This window comes from Hyperolius riggenbachi, chromosome 10, assembly GCF_040937935.1.
Source record: "Hyperolius riggenbachi isolate aHypRig1 chromosome 10, aHypRig1.pri, whole genome shotgun sequence".
In the NCBI taxonomy this organism is placed as follows: domain Eukaryota; kingdom Metazoa; phylum Chordata; class Amphibia; order Anura; family Hyperoliidae; genus Hyperolius; species Hyperolius riggenbachi.
In genome coordinates this window covers 295,918,875-295,937,151 of record NC_090655.1, presented here as the reverse complement: position 1 = coordinate 295,937,151, position 18,277 = coordinate 295,918,875, and the positions used below count along the sequence as shown (strand labels likewise).

The 18,277-nt window shown below is 55.8% G+C and overlaps 1 protein-coding gene across 1 annotated transcript in view; it reads right to left on the bottom strand.

Moving 5' to 3' along the window:
• Positions 1–12,593, bottom strand: part of LOC137535627 (oocyte zinc finger protein XlCOF29-like) — a 60,919-nt gene extending 48,326 nt beyond the window's left edge. The window contains exon 1 of the mRNA XM_068257486.1: positions 12,345–12,593. The gene's annotated coding sequence lies outside the window, so the exon portion shown is untranslated. The remainder of the gene's footprint in view (positions 1–12,344) is intronic.
• Positions 12,594–18,277: the final 5,684 nt, after the last annotated feature.

Here is an 18,277-nt window from a genome sequence, read left to right as displayed (position 1 = left end):
GTGCAGGGAGAAGAGGGGGAGGAGTAACGCTCTGCAGTGATGAGGGGGAGGAGTAATGCTGTGCAGGGAGATGAGGGGGAGGAGTAATGCTGTGCAGTGATGAGGGGGAGGAGTAATGCTGTGCAGTGATGAGGGGGAGGAGTAATGCTGTGCAGGGAGATGAGGAGGAGGAGTAATGCTGTGCAGTGATGAGGAGGAGTTATGCTGTGCAGTAATGAGGGGGAGGAGTAATGCTGTGCAGTGATGAGGGGGAGGAGTTATGCTGTGCTGTGATGAGGGGGAGGAGTAATGCTGTGCAGTGAGATGAGGAGGAGGAGTTATGCTGTGCAGGGAGAAGAGGGGGAGGAGTAATGCTGTGCAGGGAGAAGAGGGGGAGGAGTAATGCTGTGCAGGGAGAAGAGGGGGAGGAGTTATGCTGTGCAGAGAGAAGAGGGGGAGGAGTTATGCTGTGCAGTGCTGAGGGGGAGGAGTAATGCTGTGCAGGGAGATGGGGGGGCTGGAGTAATGCTGTGCAGGGAGAAGAGGGGGAGGAGTTATGCTGTGCAAGGAGAAGAGGGGGAGGAGTAATGCTGTGCAGTGATGAGGGGAGGAGTAATGCTGTGCAGGGAGATGAGGAGGAGGAGAAACGCTCTGCAGAGATGAGGGGGAATGCTGTGCAGAGAGAAGAGGGGGAAGAGTAATGCTGTGCAGTGATGAGGGGGAGGAGTAAGGCTGTGCAGGGAGATGAGGAGGAGGAGTAACGCTCTGCAGAGATGAGGGGGAGGAGTAATGCTGTGCAGGGAGAAGAGGGGGGGGAGTAATGCTGTGCAGGGAGAAGAGGGGGAGGAGTAATGCTGTGCAGTGATGAGGGGGAGGAGTAATGCTGTACAGGGAGAAGAGGGGGGAGTAATGCTGTGCAGTGATGAGGGGGAGGAGTAATGCTGTGCAGGGAGATGAGGAGGAGGAGTAATGCTGTGCAGTGATGAGGGGGAGGAGTAATGCTGTGCAGGGAGATGAGGAGGAGGAGTAACGCTCTGCAGAGATGAGGGGGAGGAGTAATGCTGTGCAGGGAGAAGAGGGGGAGGAGTAATGCTGTGCAGTGATAAGGGGGAGGAGTAATGTTGTGCAGGGAGAAGAGGGGGAGGAGTAACGCTCTGCAGTGATGAGGGGGAGGAGTAATGCTGTGCAGGGAGATGAGGAGGAGGAGTAATGCTGTGCAGGGAGAAGAGGGGGAGGAGTAATGCTGTGCAGGGAGAAGAGGGGGAGGAGTAATGCTGTGCAGGGAGAAGAGGGGGAGGAGTTATGCTGTGCAGAGAGAAGAGGGGGAGGAGTTATGCTGTGCAGTGCTGAGGGGGAGGAGTAATGCTGTGCAGGGAGATGGGGGGGCTGGAGTAATGCTGTGCAGGGAGAAGAGGGGGAGGAGTTATGCTGTGCAAGGAGAAGAGGGGGAGGAGTAATGCTGTGCAGTGATGAGGGGAGGAGTAATGCTGTGCAGGGAGATGAGGAGGAGGAGTAACGCTCTGCAGAGATGAGGGGGAGGGGGAATGCTGTGCAGAGAGAAGAGGGGGAAGAGTAATGCTGTGCAGTGATGAGGGGGAGGAGTAAGGCTGTGCAGGGAGATGAGGAGGAGGAGTAACGCTCTGCAGAGATGAGGGGGAGGAGTAATGCTGTGCAGGGAGAAGAGGGGGAGGAGTAATGCTGTGCAGGGAGAAAAGGGGGAGGAGTAATGCTGTGCAGTGATGAGGGGGAGGAGTAATGCTGTGCAGGGAGATGAGGAGGAGGAGTAATGCTGTGCAGTCATGAGGGGGAGGAGTAATGCTGTGCAGGGAGATGAGGAGGAGGAGTAACGCTCTGCAGAGATGAGGTGGAGGAGTAATGCTGTGCAGGGAGAAGAGGGGGAGGAGTAATGCTGTGCAGTGATAAGGGGGAGGAGTAATGCTGTGCAGGGAGAAGAGGGGGAGGAGTAACGCTCTGCAGTGATGAGGGGGAGGAGTAATGCTGTGCAGGGAGATGAGGAGGAGGAGTAATGCTGTGCAGGGAGAAGAGGAGGAGTAATGCTGTGCAGGGAGATGAGGAGGAGGAGTAATGCTGTGCAGGGAGAAGAGGAGGAGGAGTAATGCTGTGCAGTGATGAGGGGGAGGAGTAATGCTGTGCAGGGAGAAGAGGGGGAGGAGTAATGCTGTGCAGGGAGATGAGGAGGTGGAGTAATGCTGTGCAGGGAGAAGATGAGGAGGAGTAATGCTGTGCAGGGAGAAGAGGAGGAGGAGTTATGCTGTGCAGTGATGAGGGGGAGGAGTAATGCTGTGCAGCGATGAGGGGGAGGAGTAATGCTGTGCAGGGAGAAGAGGGGGAAGAGTAATGCTGTGCAGTGATGAGGGGGAGGAGTAATGCTGTGCAGTGATGAGGGGGAGGAGTAATGCTGTGCAGGGAGATGAGGAGGAGTAACGCTCTGCAGTGATGAGTGGGAGGAGTAATGCTGTGCAGGGAGATGAGGAGGAGGAGTAATGCTGTGCAGGGAGAAAAGGAGGAGGAGTTATGCTGTGCAGCGATGAGGGGGAGGGGTAATGCTGTGCAGTGATGAGGGGGAGGAGTAATGTTGTGCCGTGATGAGGGGGAGGAGTTATGCTGTGCAGGAAGATAAGGAGGAGGAGGAGTAATGCTGTGCAGGGAGATGAGGAGGAGGAGTAATGCTGTGCAGGGAAATGAGGGGGAGGAGTAACGCTCTGCCCAAGATGAGGTGGAGGAGTAATGCTGTGCAGAGAGAAGAGGGGGAGGAGTAATGCTGTGCAGTGATGAGGAGGAGGAGTTATGCTGTGCAGTGATGAGGGGGAGGAGTTATGCTGTGCAGTGATGAGGGGGAGGAGTAATGCTGTGCAGTGATGAGGAGGAGGAGTTATGCTGTGCAGTGATGAGGGGGAGGAGTAATGCTGTGCAGTGATGAGGGGGAGGAGTTATGCTGTGCAGGGAGAAGAGGAGGAGGAGTAATGCTGTGCAGTGATGAGGGGGAGGAGTAATGCTGTGCAGGGAGAGGAGGAGGAGTTATGCTGTGCAGTGATGAGGGGGAGGAGTAATGTTGTGCAGGGAGAGGAGGAGGAGTAATGCTGGGCAGTGATGAGGGGGAGGAATTATGCTGTGCAGTGATGAGGGGGAGGAGTTATGCTGTGCATGGAGATGAGGGGGAGGAGTAATGCTGTGCAGTGATCAGGGGGAGGAGTTATGCTGTGCAGGGAGATGAGGGGGAAGAGTTATGCTGTGCAGGGAGATGAGGGGGAGGAGTTATGCTATGCAGCGATGAGGGGGAGGAGTTATGCTGTGCAGGGAGGTGAGGGGGAGGAGTTATGCTGTGCAGAGAGAAGAGGGGGAGGAGTAATGCTGTGCAGGGAGAAGAGGAGGAGGAGTAATGCTGTGCAGGGAGAGGAGGAGGAGTTATGCTGTGCAGTGATGAGGGGGAGGAGTAATGCTGTGCAGGGAAAGGAGGAGGAGTAATGCTGTGCAGGGAGAGGAGGAGGAGTTATGCTGTGCAGTGATGAGGAGGAGTAATGCTGTGCAGTGATGAGGAGGAGGAGTTATGCTGTGCAGTGATGAGGGGGAGGAGTAATGCTGTGCATTGATGAGGGGGAGGAGTAATGCTGTGCAGGGAGAGGAGGAGGAGTTATGCTGTGCAGTGATGAGGGGGAGGAGTAATGCTGTACAGGGAGAGGAGGAGGAGTAATGCTGTGCAGGGAGAGGAGGAGGAGTTATGCTGTGCAGTGATGAGGAGGAGGAGTAATGCTGTGCAGTGATGAGGAGGAGGAGTTATGCTGTGCAGTGATGAGGGGGAGGAGTAATGCTGTGCAGTGATGAGGGGGAGGAGTAATGCTGTGCAGTGATGAGGGGGAGGAGTAATGCTGTGCAGGGAGAGGAGGAGGAGTTATGCTGTGCAGTGATGAGGAGGAGTTATGCTGTGCAGTGATGAGGAGGAGGAGTAATGCTGTGCAGTGATGAGGGGGAGGAGTAATGCTGTGCAGTGATGAGGGGGAGGAGTTATGCTGTGCAGGGAGATGAGGGGGAGGAGTAAAGCTGTGCAGTGATGAGGAGGAGGAGTTATGCTGTGCAGGGAGATGAGGGGAAGGAGTTATGCTGTGCAGTGATGAGGGGGAGGAGTAATGCTGTGCAGTGATGAGGGGGAGGAGTTATGCTGTGCAGGGAGATGAGGGGGAGGAGTAATGCTGTGCAGTGATGAGGGGGAGGAGTTATGCTGTGCAGGGAGATGAGGGGGAGGAGTAATGCTGTACAGGGAGAAGAGGGGGAGGAGAAATGCTGTGCAGGGAAAAGAGGGGGAGGAGTAATGAAGTGCAGGAAGAAGAGGGGGAGGAGTAATGCTGTGCAGGGATAAGAGGGGGAGGAGTAATGTTGTGCAGTGAGAAGAGGGGGAGGAGTAATGTTGTGCAGTGAGAAGAGGGGGAGGAGTAATGTTGTGCAGGAAGAAGTGGGGAAGGAGTAATGCTGTACAGGGAGAAGAGGGGGAGGAGTAATGCTGTACAGGGAGAAGAGGGGGAGGAGTAATGCTGTGCAGGGAAAAGAGGGGGAGGAGTAATGAAGTGCAGGGAGAAGAGGGGGAGAAGAAATGTTGTGAAAGGAGAAGAGGGGGGCGGAGGAATGCTGTGCAGTGATGAGGGGGAGGAGTAATGCTGTGCAGTGAGAAGAGGGGGAGGAGTAATGCTGTGCAGTGAGAAGAGGGGGAGGAGTAATGCTGTACAGGGAGAAGAGGGGGAGGAGTAATGCTGTTCAGGGAGAAGAGGGGGAGGGGTAATGCTGTGCAGGGAGAAGAGGGGGAGGAGTAATGCTGTACAGGGAGAAGAGGGGGAGGAGTAATGCTGTACAGGGAGAAGAGGGGGAGGAGTAATGTTGTGCAGTGAGAAGAGGGGGAGGAGTAATGCTGTATAGGGAGAAGAGGGGGAGGAGTAATGCTGTACAGGGAGAAGAGGGGGAGGAGTAATGCTGTGCAGGGAGAAGAGGGGGAGGAGTAATGCTGTACAGGGAGAAGAGGGGGAGGAGTAATGCTGTACAGCGAGAAGAACAGAGGAGCAATGCTGTGCAGGAAAAATAGTGGGAGGAGTAATGCTGTGCAGGGAAAATAGTGGGAGGAGTAATGCTGTGAAGGGAGAACAGGGGAGGAGCAATGCTGTGCAGGGAAAATAGTGGGAGGAGGAATGCTGTGCAGAGAGGAGTAGTGATCTGCAGAGATGAGGGGGAGGAGTCAATGTCAGCAGTGATGAGGGGGAGGAGAAATGCTGTGCAGGGAGAAGAGGCGGAGGAGTAATGCTGTGCAGGCAGAAGAGGGGGAGGAGTAATGCTGTGCAGTGATGAGGGGGAGGAGTAATGCTGTGCAGTGATGAGGTGGAGGAGTTATGGTGTGCAGGGAGAAGAGGGGAGGAGTTATGCTGTGCAGGGAGATGAGGAGGAGGAGTAACACTCTGCAGTGATGAGGGGGAGGGGTTATGCTGTGCAGGGAGAAGAGGTGGAGGAGTAATGCTGTGCAGGGAGAAGAGGGGTAGATAAGCAAGGCTGTGCAGTGATGAGGGGAGGAGTAATGCTCTGCAGGGTAAAGAAGGGGAGGAGTTATGCTGTGCAGTGATGAGGGGGAGGAGTAATGCTGTGAAGGGAGAAGAGGGGGAGGAGTTATGCTGTGCAGTGATGAGGGGGAGGAGTAATGCTGTGCAGGGAGAAGAGGGGGAGGAGCAATGCTGTGCAGGGAGAAGAGGGGAGGAGTAATGCTGTGCAGGGAGAAGAGGGGAGGAGTAATGCTGGGCAGGGAGAAGGGGGGGCTGGAGTAATGTTGTGCAGGGAGATGAGGAGGAGGAGTAATGCTGTGCAGGGAGAAGAGGGGGAGGAGTAATGCTGTGCAGAGATGAGGGGGATGAGTAATGCTGTGCAGAGAGAAGAGGGGGAGGAGTAATGCTGTGCAGTGATGAGGGGGAGGAGTAATGCTGTGCAGGGAGATGAGGAGGAGGAGCAATGCTGTGCAGGGAGAAGAGGGGAGGAGTAATGCTGTGCAGGGAGAAGAGGGGAGGAGTAATGCTGTGCAGAGATGAGGAGAAGGAGTAATGCTGTGCAGGGAGATGAGGAGGAGGAGTAACGCTCTGTAGTGATGAGGGGGAGGAGTAATGCTGTGCAGGGAGATGAGGAGGAGGAGTAATGCTGTGCAGGGAGAAGAGGAGGAGGAGTAATGCTGTGCAGGGAGATGAGGAGGAGGAGTAATGCTGTGCAGGGAGAAGAGGAAGAGGAGTAATGCTGTGCAGGGAGAAGAGGAAGAGGAGTAATGCTGTGCAGTGATGAGGGGGAGGAGTAATGCTGTGCAGTGATGAGGGAGAGGAGTAATGCTGTGCAGTGATGAGGGGGAGGAGTAATGCTGTGCAGGGAGAAGAGGGGGAGGAGTAATGCTGTGCAGTGATAAGGGGGAGGAGTAATGCTGTGCAGGGAGAAGAGGGGGAGGAGTAATGCTGTGCAGTGATGAGGGGGAGGAGTAATGCTGTGCAGGGAGATGAGGAGGAGGAGTAACGGTCTGCAGTGATGAGGGGGAGGAGTAATGCTGTGCAGGTAGATGAGGAGGAGGAGTAATGCTGTGCAGGGAGAAGAGGAGGGGGAGTTATGCTGTGCAGTGATGAGGGGGAGGAGTAATGCTGAGCAGCGATGAGGGGGAGGAGTAATGCTGTGCAGGGAGAAGAGGGGGAGGAGTAATGCTGTGCAGTGATGAGGGGGAGGAGTAAAGCTGTGCAGAGATGAGGAGAAGGAGTAATGCTGTGCAGGGAGATGAGGAGGAGGAGTAACGCTCTGTAGTGATGAGGGGGAGGAGTAATGCTGTGCAGGGAGATGAGGAGGAGGAGTAATGCTGTGCAGGGAGAAGAGGAGGAGGAGTAATGCTGTGCAGGGAGATGAGGAGGAGGAGTAATGCTGTGCAGGGAGAAGAGGAAGAGGAGTAATGCTGTGTAGGGAGAAGAGGAAGAGGAGTAATGCTGTGCAGTGATGAGGGGGAGGAGTAATGCTGTGCAGTGATGAGGGAGAGGAGTAATGCTGTGCAGTGATGAGGGGGAGGAGTAATGCTGTGCAGGGAGATGAGGAGGAGGAGTAATGCTGTGCAGGGAGATGAGGAGGAGGAGTAATGCTGTGCAGTGATGAGGAGGAGTTATGCTGTGCACTGATGAGGGGGAGGAGTAATGCTGTGCAGTGATGAGGGGGAGGAGTAATGCTGTGCAGTGATGAGGGGGAGGAGTTATGCTGTGCAGTGATGAGGGGGAGGAGTAATGCTGTGCAGTGAGATGAGGAGGAGGAGTTATGCTGTGCAGGGAGAAGAGGGGGAGGAGTAATGCTGTGCAGGGATAAGAGGGGGAGGAGTAATGCTGTGCAGGGATAAGAGGGGGAGGAGTTATGCTGTGCAGAGAGAAGAGGGGGAGGAGTTATGCTGTGCAGTGCTGAGGGGGAGGAGTAATGCTGTGCAGGGAGAAGGGGGGCTGGAGTAATGCTGCGCAGGGAGAAGAGGGGGAGGAGTTATGTTGTGCAAGGAGAAGAGGGGGAGGAGTAATGCTGTGCAGTGATGAGGGGAGGAGTAATGCTGTGCAGTGATAAGGGGGAGGAGTAATGCTGTGCAGGGAGAAGAGGGGGAGGAGTAACGCTCTGCAGTGATGAGGGTGAGGAGTAATGCTGTGCAGGGAGATGAGGGGGAGGAGTAATGCTGTGCAGTGATGAGGGGGAGGAGTAATGCTGTGCAGTGATGAGGGGGAGGAGTAATGCTGTGCAGGGAGATGAGGAGGAGGAGTAATGCTGTGCAGTGATGAGGAGGAGTTATGCTGTGCAGTAATGAGGGGGAGGAGTAATGCTGTGCAGTGATGAGGGGGAGGAGTTATGCTGTGCTGTGATGAGGGGGAGGAGTAATGCTGTGCAGTGAGATGAGGAGGAGGAGTTATGCTGTGCAGGGAGAAGAGGGGGAGGAGTAATGCTGTGCAGGGAGAAGAGGGGGAGGAGTAATGCTGTGCAGGTAGAAGAGGGGGAGGAGTTATGCTGTGCAGAGAGAAGAGGGGGAGGAGTTATGCTGTGCAGTGCTGAGGGGGGGGGGGAGTAATGCTGTGCAGGGAGAAGGGGGGGCTGGAGTAATGCTGTGCAGGGAGAAGAGGGGGAGGAGTTATGCTGTGCAAGGAGAAGAGGGGGAGGAGTAATGCTGTGCAGTGATGAGGGGAGGAGTAATGCTGTGCAGGGAGATGAGGAGGAGGAGAAACGCTCTGCAGAGATGAGGGGGAATGCTGTGCAGAGAGAAGAGGGGGAAGAGTAATGCTGTGCAGTGATGAGGGGGAGGAGTAAGGCTGTGCAGGGAGATGAGGAGGAGGAGTAACGCTCTGCAGAGATGAGGGGGAGGAGTAATGCTGTGCAGGGAGAAGAGGGGGGGGAGTAATGCTGTGCAGGGAGAAGAGGGGGAGGAGTAATGCTGTGCAGTGATGAGGGGGAGGAGTAATGCTGTACAGGGAGAAGAGGGGGGAGTAATGCTGTGCAGTGATGAGGGGGAGGAGTAATGCTGTGCAGGGAGATGAGGAGGAGGAGTAATGCTGTGCAGTGATGAGGGGGAGGAGTAATGCTGTGCAGGGAGATGAGGAGGAGGAGTAACGCTCTGCAGAGATGAGGGGGAGGAGTAATGCTGTGCAGGGAGAAGAGGGGGAGGAGTAACGCTCTGCAGTGATGAGGGGGAGGAGTAATGCTGTGCAGGGAGATGAGGAGGAGGAGTAATGCTGTGCAGGGAGAAGAGGGGGAGGAGTAATGCTGTGCAGGGAGAAGAGGGGGAGGAGTAATGCTGTGCAGGGAGAAGAGGGGGAGGAGTTATGCTGTGCAGAGAGAAGAGGGGGAGGAGTTATGCTGTGCAGTGCTGAGGGGGAGGAGTAATGCTGTGCAGGGAGATGGGGGGGCTGGAGTAATGCTGTGCAGGGAGAAGAGGGGGAGGAGTTATGCTGTGCAAGGAGAAGAGGGGGAGGAGTAATGCTGTGCAGTGATGAGGGGAGGAGTAATGCTGTGCAGGGAGATGAGGAGGAGGAGTAACGCTCTGCAGAGATGAGGGGGAGGGGGAATGCTGTGCAGAGAGAAGAGGGGGAAGAGTAATGCTGTGCAGTGATGAGGGGGAGGAGTAAGGCTGTGCAGGGAGATGAGGAGGAGGAGTAACGCTCTGCAGAGATGAGGGGGAGGAGTAATGCTGTGCAGGGAGAAGAGGGGGAGGAGTAATGCTGTGCAGGGAGAAAAGGGGGAGGAGTAATGCTGTGCAGTGATGAGGGGGAGGAGTAATGCTGTGCAGGGAGATGAGGAGGAGGAGTAATGCTGTGCAGTCATGAGGGGGAGGAGTAATGCTGTGCAGGGAGATGAGGAGGAGGAGTAACGCTCTGCAGAGATGAGGTGGAGGAGTAATGCTGTGCAGGGAGAAGAGGGGGAGGAGTAATGCTGTGCAGTGATAAGGGGGAGGAGTAATGCTGTGCAGGGAGAAGAGGGGGAGGAGTAACGCTCTGCAGTGATGAGGGGGAGGAGTAATGCTGTGCAGGGAGATGAGGAGGAGGAGTAATGCTGTGCAGGGAGAAGAGGAGGAGTAATGCTGTGCAGGGAGATGAGGAGGAGGAGTAATGCTGTGCAGGGAGAAGAGGAGGAGGAGTAATGCTGTGCAGTGATGAGGGGGAGGAGTAATGCTGTGCAGGGAGAAGAGGGGGAGGAGTAATGCTGTGCAGGGAGATGAGGAGGTGGAGTAATGCTGTGCAGGGAGAAGATGAGGAGGAGTAATGCTGTGCAGGGAGAAGAGGAGGAGGAGTTATGCTGTGCAGTGATGAGGGGGAGGAGTAATGCTGTGCAGCGATGAGGGGGAGGAGTAATGCTGTGCAGGGAGAAGAGGGGGAAGAGTAATGCTGTGCAGTGATGAGGGGGAGGAGTAATGCTGTGCAGTAATGAGGGGGAGGAGTAATGCTGTGCAGGGAGATGAGGAGGAGTAACGCTCTGCAGTGATGAGTGGGAGGAGTAATGCTGTGCAGGGAGATGAGGAGGAGGAGTAATGCTGTGCAGGGAGAAAAGGAGGAGGAGTTATGCTGTGCAGCGATGAGGGGGAGGGGTAATGCTGTGCAGTGATGAGGGGGAGGAGTAATGTTGTGCCGTGATGAGGGGGAGGAGTTATGCTGTGCAGGAAGATAAGGAGGAGGAGGAGTAATGCTGTGCAGGGAGATGAGGAGGAGGAGTAATGCTGTGCAGGGAAATGAGGGGGAGGAGTAACGCTCTGCCCAAGATGAGGTGGAGGAGTAATGCTGTGCAGAGAGAAGAGGGGGAGGAGTAATGCTGTGCAGTGATGAGGAGGAGGAGTTATGCTGTGCAGTGATGAGGGGGAGGAGTTATGCTGTGCAGTGATGAGGGGGAGGAGTAATGCTGTGCAGTGATGAGGAGGAGGAGTTATGCTGTGCAGTGATGAGGGGGAGGAGTAATGCTGTGCAGTGATGAGGGGGAGGAGTTATGCTGTGCAGGGAGAAGAGGAGGAGGAGTAATGCTGTGCAGTGATGAGGGGGAGGAGTAATGCTGTGCAGGGAGAGGAGGAGGAGTAATGCTGTGCAGTGATGAGGGGGAGGAATTATGCTGTGCAGTGATGAGGGGGAGGAGTTATGCTGTGCATGGAGATGAGGGGGAGGAGTAATGCTGTGCAGTGATCAGGGGGAGGAGTTATGCTGTGCAGGGAGATGAGGGGGAAGAGTTATGCTGTGCAGGGAGATGAGGGGGAGGAGTTATGCTATGCAGCGATGAGGGGGAGGAGTTATGCTGTGCAGGGAGGTGAGGGGGAGGAGTTATGCTGTGCAGAGAGAAGAGGGGGAGGAGTAATGCTGTGCAGGGAGAAGAGGAGGAGGAGTAATGCTGTGCAGGGAGAGGAGGAGGAGTTATGCTGTGCAGTGATGAGGGGGAGGAGTAATGCTGTGCAGGGAAAGGAGGAGGAGTAATGCTGTGCAGGGAGAGGAGGAGGAGTTATGCTGTGCAGTGATGAGGAGGAGTAATGCTGTGCAGTGATGAGGAGGAGGAGTTATGCTGTGCAGTGATGAGGGGGAGGAGTAATGCTGTGCATTGATGAGGGGGAGGAGTAATGCTGTGCAGGGAGAGGAGGAGGAGTTATGCTGTGCAGTGATGAGGGGGAGGAGTAATGCTGTGCAGGGAGAGGAGGAGGAGTAATGCTGTGCAGGGAGAGGAGGAGGAGTTATGCTGTGCAGTGATGAGGAGGAGGAGTAATGCTGTGCAGTGATGAGGAGGAGGAGTTATGCTGTGCAGTGATGAGGGGGAGGAGTAATGCTGTGCAGTGATGAGGGGAAGGAGTAATGCTGTGCAGTGATGAGGGGGAGGAGTAAAGCTGTGCAGTGATGAGGAGGAGGAGTTATGCTGTGCAGGGAGATGAGGGGAAGGAGTTATGCTGTGCAGTGATGAGGGGGAGGAGTAATGCTGTGCAGTGATGAGGGGGAGGAGTTATGCTGTGCAGGGAGATGAGGGGGAGGAGTAATGCTGTGCAATGATGAGGGGGAGGAGTTATGCTGTGCAGGGAGATGAGTGGGAGGAGTTATGCTGTGCAGGGAGGTGAGGGGGAGGAGTTATGCTATGCAGTGATGAGGGGGAGGAGTTATGCTGTGCAGGGAGAAGAGGAGGAGGAGTAATGCTGTGCAGGGAGATGAGGAGGAGGAGTTATGCTGTGCAGTGATGAGGGGGAGGAGTTATGCTGTGCAGGGAGATGAGGGGGAGGAGTAATGCTGTGCAGGGAGATGAGGGGGAGGAGTAATGCTGCGCAGTGATGAGGGGGAGGAGTTATGCTGTGCAGGGAGATGAGGAGGAGGAGTAACGCTGTGCAGTGATGAGGGGGAGGAGTAATGCTGTGCAGGGAGAGGAGGAGGAGTTATGCTGTGCAGTGATGAGGGGGAGGAGTAATGCTGTGCAGGGAGAGGAGGAGGAGTAATGCTGTGCAGTGATGAGGGGGAGGAGTAATGCTGTGCAGGGAGAAGAGGGGGAGGAGTAATGCTGTGCAGCTATAAGGGGGAGGAGTAATGCTGTGCAGGGAGAAGAGGGGGAGGAGTAATGCCGTGCAGTGATGAGGGGGAGGAGTAATGCTGTGCAGGGAGAAAAGGAGGAGGAGTAATGCTGTGCAGTGATGAGGGGGAGGAGTAATGCTGTGCAGGGAGAGGAGGAGGAGTTATGCTATGCAGTGATGAGGGGGAGGAGTAACGCTCTGCAGAGATGAGGGGGAGGAGTAACGCTCTGCAGGGGGAGGAGCGTCGCCCTGCAGTGAGGAGGGGATGACACACGCAGGCAGCCCCTCCCCCCGGGTATTGGGGGTAGATAGAGGCGGTAATTACCCTCTAGTCTGTAAGGATCTCCTCCGCCGCTTCCTCTCCGGCCTGTTCGGCTCCTCCCACCTACTTCCGCGTCACCTGACCATCCACGTGACCCAGCCTGCGGCGTGACGTCACTGCCGCGCCGCCATGTCGTGCGTCCAGCTGGCTTTAGGTGATCAGGCGTTCTATCAGATTAGGCTGCCGCGCATGCGCAATAGCGATCCGCCCCCCGTATGCAACGAGCTGTGTGACGCATGCGCAGATATAGTGACAGTTCTTCGCAGCATTGCGCTCCGCCGCTCGTGTCCTGCGAGCTGTGTGACGCATGCGCAGATGTAGTGACACCGCCCCACAGGTTATACGCTGTGGACGTGCTAATGTGGAGCCCGCCCCTTTTATGCTCCGCCCTTCATGTACTGAGATCTCCCCACAGCGGCGGACAGCCCAGTGTGCGTGTGTGTCCGTCTCACTGCCAAGCTCCGCCCTGTAAGAGCCACGCCTCCCGTGTGCGATGTGTGTCTCCTAGTGATGGGAATTCCGGCTCTTCTGAATCGGCTCCCAGTAAAGAGCCGGCTCTTATGGCTCTCAATCGGCTCTTCATTAACTATCACTAGACACCACTCGGAATCGGAGTAAAAGCCCCGCCCCCGTCTCCATGACAACTCCAGACTGCTTCTCTGACTGGGGCAATCCCTCCTGCTACTGTTCTGCTCCGCCCCATACACTCCTACAAGCTGCAAGAGGAGGACTACATCTCCCAGCATGCCTCAGCGCCCTTTATTACAGAGCAAAGCAGAGCTGTGTGGGACGGCTGAGCAAGAGGAGGACTACATCTCCCAGCATGCCTCAGCGCCCTTTATTACACAGCAAAGTAGAGCTGTGTGGGACGGCTGAGCAAGAGGAGGACTACATCTCCCAGCATGCCTCAGCGCCCTTTATTACAGAGGAAAGCATAGCTGTGTGGGGCGGCTGAGCAAGAGAAGGACTACATCTCCCAGCATGCCTCAGCGCCCTTTATTACACAGCAAAGCAGAGCTGTGTGGGGCGGCTGAGCAAGAGGAGGACTACATCTCCCAGCATGCCTCAGCGCCCTTTATTACACAGCAAAGCAGAGCTGTGTGGGGCGGCTGAGCAAGAGGAGGACTACATCTCCCAGCATGCCTCAGGGCCCTTTATTACACAGCAGGGCAGAGCTGTGTGGGGCGGCTGAGCAAGAGGAGGACTACATCTCCCAGCATGCCTCAGCGCCCTTTATTACAGAGCAAAGCAGAGCTGTGTGGGGCGGCTGAGCAAGAGGAGGACTACATCTCCCAGCATGCCTCAGCGCCCTTTATTACAGAGCAAAGCAGAGCTGTGTGGGGCGGCTGAGCAAGAGGAGGACTACATCTCCCAGCATGCCTCAGCGCCCTTTATTACACAGCAAAGCAGAGCTGTGCGGGGCAGCTGAGCAGAGGAGGACTACATCTCCCAGCATGCCTCAGGGCCCTTTATTACACAGCAGGGCAGAGCTGTGCGGGGCGGCTGAGCAAGAGGAGGACTACATCTCCCAGCATGCCTCAGCGCCCTTTATTACACAGCAAAGCAGAGCTGTGTGGGGCGGCTGAGCAAGAGGAGGACTACATCTCCCAGCATGCCTCAGCACCCTTTATTACACAGCAAAGCAGAGCTGTGTGGGGCGGCTGAGCAAGAGGAGGACTACATCTCCCAGCATGCCTCAGCGCCCTTTATTACAGAACAAAGCAGAGCTGTGTGGGACGGCTGAGCAAGAGGAGGACTACATCTCCCAGCATGCCTCAGCGCCCTTTATTACAGAGCAAAGCAGAGCTGTGTGGGGCGGCTGAGCAAGAGGAGGACTACATCTCCCAGCATGCCTCAGCGCCCTTTATTACACAGCAAAGCAGAGCTGTGTGGGACGGCTGAGCAAGAGGAGGACTACATCTCCCAGCATGCCTCAGCGCCCTTTATTACAGAGCAAAGCATAGCTGTGTGGGGCGGCTGAGCAAGAGGAGGACTACATCTCCCAGCATGCCTCAGCGCCCTTTATTACACAGCAAAGCAGAGCTGTGTGGGGCGGCTGAGCAAGAGGAGGACTACATCTCCCAGCATGCCTCAGCGCCCTTTATTACAGAGCAAAGCAGAGCTGTGTGGGGCGGCTGAGCAAGAGGAGGACTACATCTCCCAGCATGCCTCAGCGCCCTTTATTACACAGCAAAGCAGAGCTGTGTGGGGCGGCTGAGCAAGAGGAGGACTACATCTCCCAGCATGCCTCAGCACCCTTTATTACACAGCAAAGCAGAGCTGTGTGGGGCGGCTGAGCAAGAGGAGGACTACATCTCCCAGCATGCCTCAGCGCCCTTTATTACAGAACAAAGCAGAGCTGTGTGGGACGGCTGAGCAAGAGGAGGACTACATCTCCCAGCATGCCTCAGCGCCCTTTATTACAGAGCAAAGCAGAGCTGTGTGGGGCGGCTGAGCAAGAGGAGGACTACATCTCCCAGCATGCCTCAGCGCCCTTTATTACACAGCAAAGCAGAGCTGTGTGGGGCGGCTGAGCAAGAGGAGGACTACATCTCCCAGCATGCCTCAGCACCCTTTATTACAGAGCAAAGCAGAGCTGTGTGGGGCGGCTGAGCAAGAGGAGGACTACATCTCCCAGCATGCCTCAGCGCCCTTTATTACACAGCAAAGCAGAGCTGTGTGGGACGGCTGAGCAAGAGGAGGACTACATCTCCCAGCATGCCTCAGCACCCTTTATTACACAGCAAAGCAGAGCTGTGTGGGGCGGCTGAGCAAGAGGAGGACTACATCTCCCAGCATGCCTCAGCGCCCTTTATTACAGAGCAAAGCAGAGCTGTGTGGGGCGGCTGAGCAAGAGGAGGACTACATCTCCCAGCATGCCTCAGCACCCTTTATTACAGAGCAAAGCAGAGCTGTGTGGGACGGCTGAGCAAGAGGAGGACTACATCTCCCAGCATGCCTCAGCGCCCTTTATTACACAGCAAAGCAGAGCTGTGCGGGGCAGCTGAGCAGAGGAGGACTACATCTCCCAGCATGCCTCAGCACCCTTTATTACACAGCAAAGCAGAGCTGTGTGGGACGGCTGAGCAAGAGGAGGACTACATCTCCCAGCATGCCTCAGCGCCCTTTATTACACAGCAAAGCAGAGCTGTGTGGGGCGGCTGAGCAAGAGGAGGACTACATCTCCCAGCATGCCTCAGCGCCCTTTATTACAGAGCAAAGCAGAGCTGTGTGGGACGGCTGAGCAAGAGGAGGACTACATCTCCCAGCATGCCTCAGCGCCCTTTATTACACAGCAAAGCAGAGCTGTGTGGGGCGGCTGAGCAAGAGGAGGACTACATCTCCCAGCATGCCTCAGCGCCCTTTATTACACAGCAAAGCAGAGCTGTGTGGGACGGCTGAGCAAGAGGAGGACTACATCTCCCAGCATGCCTCAGGGCCCTTTATTACACAGCAAAGCAGAGCTGTGTGGGGCGGCTGAGCAAGAGGAGGACTACATCTCCCAGCATGCCTCAGCGCCCTTTATTACAGAGCAAAGCAGAGCTGTGTGGGGCGGCTGAGCAAGAGGAGGACTACATCTCCCAGCATGCCTCAGCGCCCTTTATTACACAGCAAAGCAGAGCTGTGTGGGGCGGCTGAGCAAGAGGAGGACTACATCTCCCAGCATGCCTCAGCACCCTTTATTACAGAGCAAAGCAGAGCTGTGTGGGGCGGCTGAGCAAGAGGAGGACTACATCTCCCAGCATGCCTCAGCGCCCTTTATTACAGAGCAAAGCAGAGCTGTGTGGGGCGGCTGAGCAAGAGGAGGACTACATCTCCCAGCATGCCTCAGCGCCCTTTATTACAGAACAAAGCAGAGCTGTGTGGGACGGCTGAGCAAGAGGAGGACTACATCTCCCAGCATGCCTCAGCGCCCTTTATTACACAGCAAAGCATAGCTGTGTGGGGCGGCTGAGCAAGAGGAGGACTACATCTCCCAGCATGCCTCAGCGCCCTTTATTACAGAGCAAAGCAGAGCTGTGTGGGGCGGCTGAGCAAGAGGAGGACTACATCTCCCAGCATGCCTCAGCGCCCTTTATTACACAGCAAAGCAGAGCTGTGTGGGACGGCTGAGCAAGAGGAGGACTACATCTCCCAGCATGCCTCAGCACCCTTTATTACACAGCAAAGCATAGCTGTGTGGGGCGGCTGAGCAGAGGAGGACTACATCTCCCAGCATGCCTCAGCGCCCTTTATTACACAGCAAAGCAGAGCTGTGTGGGGCGGCTGAGGCATCGGCTCTTGTCGTTGGCAGCAAAGAGCCGGCACTTAGAGCCAGCGATCTATCACTAGTGTCTCCGCCTCCCCGGGGAAGTCCAGGGTTCCGACGCAATACCCCACCCGTCTAATGAGCCAATCCAATCCAATGACGCTTTATTGGCAGGAACGGACACATTTAGCATTGCCAAACCACAACAAACCATTAACCTGGGGAGGTGTGGCGATAAGGGAAGGGTATAGTAGTGATGGGTCGTTCGCCAACGACAAGAGCCGGTTCTCGGTTATAAAAGAGCCGATGCCTCAGCCGTCCCACACAGCTCTGCTTTGCTCTGTAATAAAGGGCGCTGAGGCATGCTGGGAGATGTAGTCCTCCTCTTGCTCAGCCGCCCCGCACAGCTCTGCCCTGCTGTGTAATAAAGGGCCCTGAGGCATGCTGGGAGATGTAGTCCTCCTCTGCTCAGCCGCCCCACACAGCTATGCTTTGCTGTGTAATAAAGGGCGCTGAGGCATGCTGGGAGATGTAGTCCTCCTCTTGCTCAGCCGTCCCACACAGCTCTGCTTTGTTCTGTAATAAAGGGCGCTGAGGCATGCTGGGAGATGTAGTCCTCCTCTTGCTCAGCCGCCCCACACAGCTATGCTTTGCTGTGTAATAAAGGGCGCTGAGGCATGCTGGGAGATGTAGTCCTCCTCTTGCTCAGCCGCCCCACACAGCTATGCTTTGCTCTGTAATAAAGGGCGCTGAGGCATGCTGGGAGATGTAGTCCTCCTCTTGCTCAGCCGCCCCACACAGCTCTGCTTTGCTCTGTAATAAAGGGCGCTGAGGCATGCTGGGAGATGTAGTCCTCCTCTTGCTCAGCCGCCCCACACAGCTCTGCTTTGCTGTGTAATAAAGGGCACTGAGGCATGCTGGGAGATGTAGTCCTCCTCTTGCAGTTTGTAGGAGTGTATGGGGCGGAGCAGAGCAGTAGCAGGAGGGATTGCCCCAGTCAGAGAAGCAGTCTGGAGTTGTCATGGAGACAGAGGGCGGGGCTTTTACTCCGATTCTGAGTGGTGTGTCTAGTGATATTTAATGAAGAGCCGATTCAGAGCCGTAAGAGCCGGCTCTTTAATGGGAGCCGATTCAGAAGAGCCGATTCTCCGAGAAGAGCCGGAATTCCCATTACTAGGGTATAGGGGGTTGGGAAATATGGCTGACTGGGATATACAGTCCATAGAGGGGTATTGGGGGTGTACAGTCCATGTGGTATCATGTTCATCAGGGCTTCCACCGTCTCTACCTCCAAACTGTGGGCGGAGAGTCTCTGGAAGTGGGCGGTCCTCACAGGTGCGTATTTGCTGCAGTGTAGCAGGAAGTGGGCCTCATCCTCCAGCACCCCCTGGTCACATTGCCTGCACAGTCTCTCCTCCCGGGGCTTCCATGTCTGTCTGTGCCGCCCTGTCTATCTCCAGGCTGTGGGCGGAGAGTCTCTGGAAGTGGGCGGTCCTCACAGGTGTATATTTGCTGCAGTGTAGCAGGAAGTGCGCCTCATCCTCCAGGACCTCCTGGTCACATTGCCTGCACAGTCTCTCCTCCCGGGGCTTCCATGTCTGTCTGTGCCGCCCTGTCTCTACCTCCAGGCTGTGGGCGGAGTGTCTCTGGAAGTGGGCGGTCATCACAGGTGCGTATTTGCTGCAGT